Consider the following 14,404-nt stretch of genomic DNA (forward strand, 5'->3'; position numbering starts at 1 on the left):
ATTATTAAAATTCTTAGATTAAAAAATTAATATATGTTAAACGGGTGGGTGGATGATTAGCGGGTGAAAAAAGTATCATCCATATCCGATCCGATCCATCATCCGCTTCATCCGTCACCCGCTTTTCATCCATTTAATTCGGGTTTTCATCCATTTATTTATTGCGGGTGGAGCGGGTTAGTGGATATCCACTTAATATTGACATCCCTAATGGTAGGTTTAAGGATTCCATTTTTCTACGTGGAAGAACAACTTTTTTTTTTATTTCCAACTCTCTTAAGTGGCACCAAGGTTTTTAAAAATTAATCATAGTGCCCATTTTTTAATTTTTTGGCTAACTTTTATAGTTTTTGGTTAAAAATTAAAAAAAAAATTAAAAAATAAAAAAAAATAAAAAAGAAAAGAAAAGAAAAGAAAGAAAGAAAACCACCAGTAAAGCCACCCACGGTAGCCGGCCCCTGATGTACTCACTGCCCTCGACGCGCCACAACCCCCTCCCCCGCGCCGGCGCACCCTAAACCCTCTCCCTCGGCGTCGACACCTCCCCAACCTCCCTCCCTTCCCTTTCCCTAACCAATTTCGTAATCCTAACACCCATCAATCAAAAACCCCTAAAAGAAGCTGGAAAATTCTGGTTGCCCCTCCCCACACACACAAACCCATAGCTTCGACCTTATCGAGGTGTGGGAGAGGGGCGACCGGATTTTTCCAACGAATTATTAGGTTTTTCGAAGGGTGGAGGTTGGGACTTTTGGTTACGAGATTGGCCTAGTTAGGGTCAGGTTACAGTGGTTAGGTAAGGGGAAGAGAGAGAGGTCAAGGTGGCACCGGGGGAAGAGATCTGGGAGCGCCGACAATAGGTAGCAGTGTAGTTCGCTGGTGGCTAGGTGGATGGTTGAGTGGTGGTTTTTAACCAAAAATTAAAAAAGTTAGCCATTTGTAGGGAATAATTTCAAGCCTTTAAAATCCACTAGCTTGAACCCCACTGTGATCATACACTAAAGTACGGTGGCGTCCAAAAGGGAAGAAGATAGAGCAAAAGAGTCGCCAACAAGTTTTTAAGGAACTTGTAAACCGTTCATAGGATGAAGGTTACACCCCTTAACGATCCAAGAGATCGTCAACTCCATAAGGTCTAGAACCAAATAAGGGTTCGGGGATGAAGGTACAAATTCAACCTAAAAGAGATTGAACCTGCCCTAATAATAGGCCTCTACTTTATTCTGATCGTATTCATGTGCGCTTTGTGACTAACATACAATCAATAGGATTAACCCTAAGCCTGTTTATCTATGTTGGTTGAATATTAATGCACAAATAAATCTATTATTGGCGATCACTTGAATTATAATCAAATTAACCCTAACAAGATTATTAGTATCTTATTAAGCGTGATTACAAGTACCAATTCCCTTTAACATGCATAAAAGGTGTGATCAAGCAATAAATATAAAATAATATATATCAAGCAACAATAATCATAATATCATGAATAATAATTATAAATAAAATAATCATCATCAAAATAATAATAACAATAATATTCACAATCATCATAAATTATAACAATTATAATCATAATCATGTTCATGTTAATATTAAAGCATAATAAAAATAGCAAGATCCTAGGCATGATACTAACAAGATTAATAACAAACCCTAGCATGTCACTAAGCAATAAAAATCAAATCTTTAACCCTAACATGATACTAACATGAATAAATATTAGGAAGAGATCGAACAAAAGACATCATAGCAATCATATTTAATATTAAAATTACCCTAGACATGATACTAGGAATATCATAATAACAATGTAAACATGATTTCTACATCATAATATCAATTAATCAATTAAAGTACTTACTTTGATGCTTCGTACCTCTTTCTAATAACAAAATACACACGTTAGTAACTTCAAGGAAAATAATAAATCAAACAATTAAATTAAATAATTGAAAGAGAGATTTGGGACCAAACCCTCAGAAATTAAACCTTTCACGTCTAGGGCGAAGGCAACTTCGAATATGGCTAGGTGTTTCTAGATCTTGTGAATGCGGAATTTTGTATGAAAAAGCAAGAAAGAATTGAATGCTAAAGAATACTTGAGAATGAGAGAATTCGTGAATTGGTGAATTGGTGAATGAAAACGGAGTTTTTGATACGATATTTATAGAGAAAATCAGCCAAAAAAGATAATTTAACAAAACAGAGTCTGGCGATCGCAAAACAGGATTGGCGCCAACCCTGGCTAGCTGGCGCCAGGCACCAATGGCTAGCGCCCGGCGCCAAGCCTGGTTCTAGGCGCCAAGGCCTGGGGTTGGACGCCAAACTGGATTTCAACGCGTTTTCGAAAATCTGATAAAATTCCCGTACTGGAAGATAAAATAATATAATTTCCTCGAAAATGCTATTTGATCTTGATTAAAACTCTGAAAAGTCAACAAAGTCAACTTATCAATGCTAATTGAATTGGGAATGAAAAGAACCTTCTAGAAGATTCTAGAAGACTAAAACCATTCCTAATTGCATTAGGAATGATAAATCATATTAGGCCCTCCCCTAGATCATTGGGCCGTACATAAAGCTCAAACCGGGCCCAGTTTAGTAAATTGGCCATAACTTCCTCAATATTCATCGGAATTGGGCTTATAATATATCGTTGGAAAGGTCTTTGCAAGCCCTATCCAACTACACCACTATTGGACCCATATCATGGACCAACAAAACTGGATTAGCTGTTTTCTTAAAATAAAGTTTTCCAAAACAGGGAGAAAAGAAAAGAAATAAAACTTTTCGCAACACTAGACCTTTCCACACTTTCGTTTCATTCGATTATGATTCGACGTGAAAGGTACTCATCACCGGGTTTGGTTTTGGGGAGACACAAATGGGTGTCTACAGAAGCCCCCACTTTGACTAAGTTTGGAGAAACGCAAGTTTCGAAAACGAAAGTCAAAGTAACGATAGGGACGGAGAATGATTCAGAACGTTCTGCGATCCTAAATCAATCTTGTAACGCCGATACCTGCAAAACTAGCATTAGTTAAACAGATAAAAGAGTTAAGAAACGCGTATCTTGCACCGTCGAGCACACGTCTCTGAAAGTAACCGATTGTTGCTGCCGCTTTACTGTTGTTTTGATGACCTCCTGCAAGCTAGAGAATGCCATCCCGCTTGAAAACTGCTACGCCTGTAACTGCTTCCAAATTAGAAGATTGCTTCGCCTGAAACTATCCTCTCCGTAATGATAATATTCCACATCCTAGGGAACATCATCGAAGATTATTTCTCTTGAAACAATCCTCATCCGTATTGATAACATTCCACGTCCAAAGGAATACTATCGAAGATTGCTTCTCTTGAAACAATCCTCAGTTGTTTGTGACAACTCTCCACGATCCAGGGAACGCCACCTTGTTGTTTCGATGTTCACTCGTCTCTGAACAATGAGCTTCTTTTTTATATGAATCCAATTTTCGCTGTGATAGTCTTCGAAAAGATCACCGCTCTTTAATCCTTAATGCTGCCATGCTAGTACGTCGGCGCTTTGCTGCTTGTGAACCAGTATGTCGGTGCTTTTGCTGTGATGACAATCCTCTTTTCTTTGGGAATAGTTGCCAACACAACTCTTGTATGATGTATGACAATCCGATTTAGGGAAAGTTGTCAATACCACGTAACAATCCATCCTTGGAAATGTTGCCACGATGAAGCGACAATCCGTATCTCGGAAAATTTGCCAAAATCCAATTTTTGGAAAAGTTGCCAATGCTTCGTAACAATCTTTCATAAGAACTTTGCTACGATCGACAATCCACATCTTGGAATATAACTCTTGAAAGCAATCCACCTTGGAAATTTGCCAACGTTGTGCGACAATCCTTTTGGGAAAATATTGCCACTATTGACAATCCGCGTCTTGGAACATTTGCAAAAAAGAGTCGATCGACAATCCACTTCGGGAAAATTTGCCACTTGCTGAAGACAATCCACGTTGAGGAACTTTTGCCGAAATTTATGATGAGTAGAGACCTACGACAATCCTTTGGGAAATTTTGCCATAGGGAACTGGGTGTATGACAATCCAATCTCAGAAAACTTGCCAGCGATCTATGAATGTATGACAATCCGAACTTGGAAAAACTTGCCAACAAAGAAGGAGCACGACAATCCACGCTTGGAAACCTTGCCAGAGATGACAATCCAATCTTGGAAAAATTGTCGTTTGAAGAAGATGCACGACAATCCATTTTTGGAAATATTGTCAGTTGGGGATGACAATCCAATTTTTGGAAAACTTTGTCGTTTAATAAGAATGCGCGACAATCCATATTTGGAAATATTGTCGTTTAAGTGCTTGCTTTTGAACCGATTGTAATGAGCCAGTGTTTTAGGCGCTTAAGCTAAGCGAGACGATTTTTTTTGTCAGGTCAATCACTTACTACGATTGTAATCGAGCCGACTACTAATCATGCCAAATTGCTTATAGGGGCTAACTGGCGTACCAAGGAACCCGAAATTGCTGCATGAGGTCGAAATCACCTTTCTGGGAGGCTTCGAGCTCTGTCGTTGCTGAGATATCTCTGGCGTGAAGAATTGGAGTAGGGTCTTCCCTATTCTGCTGCACCTGTATTTATTTTTGACTATAGAACTTTGTCAATTTCTTTAATTATCTTAGGGTTGACCTAATGTTTAGCATTGCTTGACTCATCGACTTGACACGACTCAAGGCATAAACTTGACTCGCTGTGATTGACTCGACTCAAAGTGTTTGACACATGTATTAGACTCAAATCAAAGTGATATGACACGACATGACTCAGTGTGTACATAACTTGTGTGTGCATTGTAATGTGATCGTGCGACTCGAAAATGCAGAAAAGCAAAAATTTTCCGTCATTTTTGTGGAGGGTACCGACTTTCTCCCGAAAAAGAAAGACGCGAAAAAGAAAATCAAAAGTTTGAAGATGCATGTTGAATGAGCTTAGTCAAATGTTGTTTGATACTATCTCTCAAGGTTCAAGGATTAATTCATCCTAGGCTATCTCAACTGTTGACTCCATGATGAAAGTATTTGGGTAACTTAGGCACGGAGGCTAAGCACTTCATACTTCGTGATGCAATGACCATTATGGTTGATGAGTGATGTTGATATGACAAGGCATGCTTCAGCGTTGTGTTAAGATTTCATGACAAAGGGTTCCTAAGGGAAGTATATTTGGTCATGTATCTGTGTAGTGTGTGAAAGTGACACTAAAGCTAGGCCGCAAGAGCTAAGTGTGTGGGAAAATATTATTGTTAGAAGAGCCAAATAATGGTGACTCTTAGGCTAGGTAAGCTAATGATGTAGGGATCAAGCCCCCAAGTCTAGCTTTAAGTGAAAAGGGATGAGCATAGTAAATCCCTTGATATGATCATGGTAAAAGTGTGTGAATGTGAATATGAATGCATTTTTATTACGGCCGCACCTCGATGTGAGGTTGCCTACGTATCCGTTAGTAATCAGGCCAAACATAGCTCTAGCCGAACCTCGCACAAGTGTGTATACCTCAAAAAGATCTTTTTAAGGGTTGTAACGTGGTTAGGCTAAAGGCTGAAGAAGAAGGGGGATAAAGGCTCAAGACCCTAGATAAGCCCCCAAGGTGTGCAACCTCGCTTTTGAATCTTTATATTTTTATGCTTGAGTTTCTACTCTTTTTTAGCTCTCTTTGCTTTAGCATTTATTTTATTTTTGCAAGTGTGGGCAATCCCGATCATGCGGTCTTTCACTCACTTGGCATTCATGTTTCTCAGGCACGGTACTGAGCACTCGATAAGAGACGCAATCTGAGACGTGTTCTTATCAAAGATACTTTCATATCAAAGACATTGGAACACTTACCCTTTTGTACACTTTTATTTATTTATTTTTTGCTATTTTTGCTATCTTTTGAATTAGTCAAATCACTCAAGCTTTGTTCTTTGAAAATTGCATAAGTTGCACACCATCCCATCCCAAGGTTAGGTAGATGTAGGTTGAAAAAAGAAGGGTCTATCGTTAGACGAGGCTCAAAGTGGTTTATGAAGAAAGGATCGCATATTTGAAGGGTGAAAGGTGACATGATGTGGCTACAAGGGGTGCCTCAAATCATTGGTATACCTTATGCTTAATTCGACATGGTTTTTTTTATTTTTTTTTATTTTTTACGATGCAATGTAATGTGATGATCATATGCAAGGAAATAAATGCTCATTTTATTAAAAGAAAATAAAGAATCTACAAAATTAATCTAACGAAAGGAAAAGGTGCTTATGCTAGACTTATTGGGGAAAGAAAAGATGAAAAAGAATAGAAAAAGAGGCCATGAGATCTTGTCGTTGAAGCTCGCCTCTTGTCTTGTGTCATTCACTTCATCATCACCCAGTCTTCTCGCTAGCTAGAGGCAATGGGACCTTGTTTGCTTCTATGAGGTCTTGAATGAGATTTTGAAACCTGTAGCATTCATCAGTGGTATGACCGTTTCCTCGATGGTACTTGCAATAGGAATTTGGATTCCATCTCGAAGATCGATTTTCTGGTGTTGGGTCCTCGGTAGGGCCAATAGGTTTGATTAATCCTCTATCATAGAGACGATCGAAAGCAGCATCGTAGGTCATTCCGATGGATGTGAACTCTCGCCTGGGTTTCCTTTTAGATCCTTGATTGTCCATGGCTAAGACATCATTATGGTCAAAGGTACTAACATTATTACTAGAGTGGGCGTTTTCGGAAGAAGAAGGATTGTCGCTCTTGTTTCCTTTCCAGCCACCGTGGTTACTATTGTTAGTAGTTTTTTGCTTTGCGAGGTCGTCTTCGATTTCAATTTCGATGTCATAAACGGCCTTGAAAGTATTCAAGTTGTGTTGATATTTTAAGTGCTTTGAATACTTTTCTTGGAGATTCTTGATAAACATCCTCACAGACTCCTTTTCGGTGGGGACCTCAATCATCTTAGCGGAAGTTTCCCTCCATTTATTAAAGAAAGAAGTAAAGCCTTCATTCTCTTTTTGTCTTAGCATCTCAAGTTGTCTATGGTCGGTTTCAACTTGGATATTGCACTTGTACCTATCAACGAAAGCGTTCACTATCGATTCCCAGGTAGAGGTTTTCTCCTTGTCAAGGGAGAAGAACCATTGTTGGCAAACGGTTTCAAGAGATAGTGGGAACAGAGAGGGGAAAACCTTCTTATCGATACCCTTAATGCTCATTATAGTTTCAAAAGCTCTTAGATGGAAGTAAGGGTTATATGTTGCCTTGAATTTAGGGATGTCAGTGGCGTTGAACTTATGCGGAAGAAGTTCCTTGTCCAGCGAGACCCCTTGTGAACTCATGCCCTGAAATTTATAGTCACTAGATAGCTTGCTTAGACTCTCTTGCATGAGGTTCATTTGTTGTTGCTTCACGGGATCATCGACCCTAAGTGCGAGAAGTTTCAGTGTCTCAGTCACGTTAGTCAATTGACTCCTAAGTTCATTAACTTCCTCTTGAATTGCCATTATCTTCTTAGCCTTTCTCTTTTGACGAATCGGTTTATCAAAAAGTAAGACTTGAACAAAGGTGTTGTCCTTGATTAATCGCCCTTCTCTCCTCGACCAAGTACTGTGGAAAAGGAATTTGGGGATACTTATTGTTAATTATTTGACTCAAACTTTATTCAACATGCAATGGATGGAGGAAGTGAAGAAAGATGGAAGAATGCGAAAGAAGATTTAGATGGAGGGATATGAAGAATTAGGAATAGAATGTACCCCCCAACTCAAATGACGGAAAAGACCGACTCATGCATGGACCTAAGACATGGCCATGGTGATGTACTCAACGTGTGTGCTAAGACTAGTGAGTGTAGGTGATATATTAAGACTCGTGTCATGACCATGTGGCTAGACTATGTGACTAAGACTCGATTAATGACTTGACAAGGTGTTATTGACAGCGAAAATTAACCGAATTAATTAGTAAACTGGTTAATTAGACTTTAGGTGACGACTCGACAAATAATCCAAACTGTCGGCCAAGCGACAGAACTGGCGTCACACTGTGGTGGTTGGCGCCAGACAATTTAGTTAACGTCTGGCGCTACACACCATAGTGTGGCGCTACAGCTCAGACTTTGGCGCCAATAGTGGAACTTCGGTCTGGGACTATTTTCGGTATTATTAGTCAGCTGGGGTATGCCTAAAGTCGTACTAGGTCAATTCCGATTGAAAACTAAAAGACTTTATTGACTCAAATTAATTAATTAATTAGGCAAAGTTCTTTAAGTCATTAATTTACTTATTCTCAACACAAATCAACAAACGATTAAGGGAAACATAGAATATATATGCACAACAAATAATGCACAATTAGTCAAGTAGGCACAATATGATGCAATGCGTTCGCAACCTAACCATGGCTCTAGTTCTCTAAAGTTCGGGATATGGTTTAGTCAATAGAGGGTCCATGGTTAATTGTCCGGATGCACCGCGCGGAAGCCTAACCGTGAAGGGTTGGCGCGAGTGGATGGGACACCGCGAGTTTTAGAAAAAAACTCGCTTCCATGGTTTGGTGAATTCAACATCTCGGATGTACCCTTTGTTGCACGGAGCGTTCAATCGGGTAGATGGAGCATGAATTCCCAGAGGGTTATGTCCATATGTAGAACACATATGGGTTTCAGAAAAGTGAGAAAAAATTCAATCAGGAAGTAGGATCGAGCAAACAATACGAAAAACCGGTCGAAATTAGAACGCATATTTCTGGCTCGGTATTGGGGGAAATTGGCGCCAGCAAACAGAGACTGGCGCCAGATTTTAACTGTAGCGCCTGGCGCCAATGCTGGCGTCTGGCGCTACGGCCAAAAGTCTGGCGCCAAGCTCTGGCCCCTGACGCTACTTCCCACATGCCTCAGCAGCTTTCTGTGCTCGATAAAATCTTCCAGTTTCGCGCGATGTTATTTCGGTCCTAGTTGTGAAAGATATTTCTCAAATTTCCTACGTGTAAAATCCTATGTTTTTTACTCATTATGGATGGTCTTTCCAATGAGAACCTTTTTATGCATATGACAATAATGTTAATCAAAATTACGCACATGAAATACTTAGAACTTTTCGAGTCTCATCCACTCATTCTAAATCATTGCCGAAACAAATTCAGGAATTAAAATAGAAACCCTCCCCAGTGGAGTCGCCAAAAAACTGTAGGGAATAATTTCAAGCCTTTAAAATCCACTAGCTTGAACCCCACTGTGATCATACACTAAAGTACGGTGGCGTCCAAAAGGGAAGAAGATAGAGCAAAAGAGTCGCCAACAAGTTTTTAAGGAACTTGTAAACCGTTCATAGGATGAAGGTTACACCCCTTAACGATCCAAGAGATCGTCAACTCCATAAGGTCTAGAACCAAATAAGGGTTCGGGGATGAAGGTACAAATTCAACCTAAAAGAGATTGAACCTGCCCTAATAATAGGCCTCTACTTTATTCTGATCGTATTCATGTGCGCTTTCTGACTAACATACAATCAATAGGATTAACCCTAAGCCTGTTTATCTATGTTGGTTGAATATTAATGCACAAATAAATCTATTATTGGCGATCACTTGAATTATAATCAAATTAACCCTAACAAGATTATTAGTATCTTATTAAGCGTGATTACAAGTACCAATTCCCTTTAACATGCATAAAAGGTGTGATCAAGCAATAAATATAAAATAATATATATCAAGCAACAATAATCATAATATCATGAATAATAATTATAAATAAAATAATCATCATCAAAATAATAATAACAATAATATTCACAATCATCATAAATTATAACAATTATAATCATAATCATGTTCATGTTAATATTAAAGCATAATAAAAATAGCAAGATCCTAGGCATGATACTAACAAGATTAATAACAAACCCTAGCATGTCACTAAGCAATAAAAATCAAATCTTTAACCCTAACATGATACTAACATGAATAAATATTAGGAAGAGATCGAACAAAAGACATCATAGCAATCATATTTAATATTAAAATTACCCTAGACATGATACTAGGAATATCATAATAACAATGTAAACATGATTTCTACATCATAATATCAATTAATCAATTAAAGTACTTACTTTGATGCTTCGTACCTCTTTCTAATAACAAAATACACACGTTAGTAACTTCAAGGAAAATAATAAATCAAACAATTAAATTAAATAATTGAAAGAGAGATTTGGGACCAAACCCTCAGAAATTAAACCTTTCACGTCTAGGGCGAAGGCAACTTCGAATATGGCTAGGTGTTTCTAGATCTTGTGAATGCGGAATTTTGTATGAAAAAGCAAGAAAGAATTGAATGCTAAAGAATACTTGAGAATGAGAGAATTCGTGAATTGGTGAATTGGTGAATGAAAACGGAGTTTTTGATACGATATTTATAGAGAAAATCAGCCAAAAAAGATAATTTAACAAAACAGAGTCTGGCGATCGCAAAACAGGATTGGCGCCAACCCTGGCTAGCTGGCGCCAGGCACCAATGGCTAGCGCCCGGCGCCAAGCCTGGTTCCAGGCGCCAAGGCCTGGGGTTGGACGCCAAACTGGATTTCAACGCGTTTTCGAAAATCTGATAAAATTCCCGTACTGGAAGATAAAATAATATAATTTCCTCGAAAATGCTATTTGATCTTGATTAAAACTCTGAAAAGTCAACAAAGTCAACTTATCAATGCTAATTGAATTGGGAATGAAAAGAACCTTCTAGAAGATTCTAGAAGACTAAAACCATTCCTAATTGCATTAGGAATGATAAATCATATTAGGCCCTCCCCTAGATCATTGGGCCGTACATAAAGCTCAAACCGGGCCCAGTTTAGTAAATTGGCCATAACTTCCTCAATATTCATCGGAATTGGGCTTATAATATATCGTTGGAAAGGTCTTTGCAAGCCCTATCCAACTACACCACTATTGGACCCATATCATGGACCAACAAAACTGGATTAGCTGTTTTCTTAAAATAAAGTTTTCCAAAACAGGGAGAAAAGAAAAGAAATAAAACTTTTCGCAACACTAGACCTTTCCACACTTTCGTTTCATTCGATTATGATTCGACGTGAAAGGTACTCATCACCGGGTTTGGTTTTGGGGAGACACAAATGGGTGTCTACAGAAGCCCCCACTTTGACTGAGTTTGGAGAAACGCAAGTTTCGAAAACGAAAGTCAAAGTAACGACGTGTGATCAGCATTATGTATCCCTTCAAGGTCAAATCAAGTTAACAATGTTAGATAATGAAAACGTTTGTCATCATAGAAGAAACTCAAGCATCTCACTAACTGTTTTATTCACTTTTGCTGTCCGATGCTGGGAGTTCAGAGAGGAGTGATGAAAGAACTCATCCCTCATACGATAACATTGTTGGATGGCCGAAATGGACTAAAACATCAGGAGAATGCATACTACATGATTACATTAAATCCTTGTACTCCGGGAAAAGATTGAAATCCTAGCTTAGGAACATCAAAGTAACAAACATTCCAAGTCGCCGCTCATTTGGACTCACTAGATGATCAAAGCAATAGCTACCAAAAAGAATATAATGAGAAGAGAGCTAACACATTGCATGACTATCCTTATAGTGGATTATTGCGACAAGGGACAGAGGGAGTAACAAAAATTCCAACAGCGTTTACTCAGGCACAGTTGCAATCATTATGAACATATTCGATTGATCTTCCATAAGCTACTTCCTCCTCGAAAGAAAGTTGAACAGACAAAAAAAGCTAAGGATTTAAACCCAAAAAAACTAATGAATGAATCCCATATATCACAAAAATATTCACAAGCTTATGAACAATTAAGATTAAAGTAGATAAGACGGGAAAAACATACAAGGGAAAATTTGCAACAAGGGAGCAGCAACTTGTGAAAGAATCAAGGAGAGAACAACAAAGCCAGTAAAGAGGCCACAATAGGCGATCCTAGCTGACTTCTTTGTCATCCAAGAGAACCCTGGCATTATCACTCACTCTATAACAACGATTGCTACGTGTTATTATATTCACCTGAATGTTAATCAAGGACATAACAGGGGAGTTTCTCGTGTTGTTAAACCCTTCAATCTCCTTGATGATACGAGTCAACCCCTCATATTGACAATGACAAGTTTGGATTAACAGGTTGGTGGTTTGGAATCGAATTTTCACCAAAATCATACATAGTAGTACATTATAACTATAAATCTTCTGTTGGAAGTTCTTGAGTGAAATACAAAGAAAGGTGAGAGGAAATAAAAGAGGTAGTCCCACTTTGATAATTTATCAAAGCTTTATGTCGTTTATTCATTGGAGTAGTTTTGTACTACTTGTTTGAGAAGCGGTAAGTGGGTTATGGATATATCTCTTAATACCCATTATTATTGACGGTTTATTGTTATTGGAATATTGTATCTATTACAATATTCATGGTCTATTCGTTTGAATTAAGTCGTTGAGAATGTCATTGATAATTCGGGGGTTACGCTCATTCATAGTCGATTATAAATGCCTAGTCGTTGCCTCCTTGATTACTCATTTCATTAGTTGGTCAATGACACTTAATACTCCACTTATTAAGGTTGGCCGTTGTCTTCTCTACATATATATATTCAAGCTTCTTTGGGTTCCATAAGACACGCAAAAATCAGCTATCTTTTACCCTCTTTAAATTTATCCCTTCGGTTTTTGGGCAAGTATTCTGGTTCCTATCGGGTTTGTGAGTGCACACAAATTCCGGCGCCGTGCTTATCCTGGAGGGCGACCGCTCGATATCTACTGCACCGGGGTAGCGCGGAATCGTTTTTTAGGTCAGTGGTTTACCACGACGCGGCAATTGTCCATTTGATCTACACAACATTGAGATAAGTATTTTTCGTTTAATTTGCTTATTTACTAACAATCTAAAAGACGATGTATTGATTCCAAATATATGATTGCTTATATGTCGAAATTGCAAATTCTTTGTTTTAAGAATTATGAGCTTTCACATGTTAGTTAGGATGCGGTTTTATTTGGATCAATTTTGTGTTGTGTACTTGTGTACTAATTCTATGATGAATAATTTCATGGAATAGAATTTATTAAATTGATGGTTGTCCGTTACTATGAGAAGGGCTATAATGTGAATAATGTATAATGGAAAGTTTGGTCTAGATTTCGCAGTTGACTAATCTGAAAGAATTTTTCGGTTATTCCTTATTTGTTGAATCATTTAAATTATCATATAAGGTTTTGGTTTTACTTGGACCATATTTTGTACATTTGTTGCGTATGTGACGAGATGAGTTGTATTGAAATAAGAACCATCTTCTTGTTATTAGTTATCATGTGTTTATAGAGTATTTGTTCTATACTTTGATTTATAATTTATAATTAGTGGGTAATGCTAAAGCTTGTAGAGTATATTGCTTTATGTCCATGTTATATATGAATGTTAATTTTATTTGCAATGATTAATATAATGGCAAATATGTTGGTTATTGACTTATTTTATATGTCCACTTGGTTACTCATGAGCATGTGAGAGTATACTACGAGGTATATGAGTATACCTTATGTTATTTAGTAATTGGACCTTTATATTTTGTTATCAATTCTCCACTTTTCTTAATGGAAATTTTGTTTGGTTTATTGCTGGGCTTCTTTACATGAGCAATACTAATGATCTATATGTCTAGTACTAAATTTATTTTACTAATGACTTATGGCATGTATACTGTGACTAATTGAGGCTTAGTAGTGCTTTCATATTCTGTAAGTATTTGTAACATCTATTTAGATTATGTTTTTGGGTTAATCTTTAATTGGTTTGTGATAATTGTGGTGTGCTTACAGTTGATGTGTTAGAACCTGAAGGGTCTGCATTATTAGTTTTTATTTGGGATACACAAAGTTAAATAGTTAACGATTATCATGTGATTCATGCATGGTACTTATATGATTCCCATGCCATTCTTGCTGACCAAACTATTGAGGAGGCCAAAGTTGTTAGTACATTTTTGTTGGTCAGGAAGTCATTGATATTGGGATTTTTCAATTATATTGTTGTCCACGGAATTTCGAGAGCAGTCAATTGAAGTTACGATGGCATCTTGAAGCTCATATTTATAATGAGGACGATTGGGTATCTCATAGAGGTCTTACTCATGTTACTTGATTTGATTCAAGGGAGGTTCATTCTAAACCAAGTCTCGTGTTATTATGTTTATCATCTGGTTTAATTCCTAGTAATCATCTTAACAAATATATGCTTTTGTGGGTGTTGACAAAGTACGTTGAATGTTGAATTTGTCAATTAAATATTTGTTGAATGATTAATAGAAAGTAAAAGTTATAATGTCGATATTTTATAAGTATGACAATATATGGCACAT

The sequence above is a fragment of the Chenopodium album genome, chromosome 5 (genome assembly GCF_948465745.1).
Source record: "Chenopodium album chromosome 5, dcCheAlbu1.1, whole genome shotgun sequence".
NCBI lineage: Eukaryota > Viridiplantae > Streptophyta > Magnoliopsida > Caryophyllales > Amaranthaceae > Chenopodium > Chenopodium album.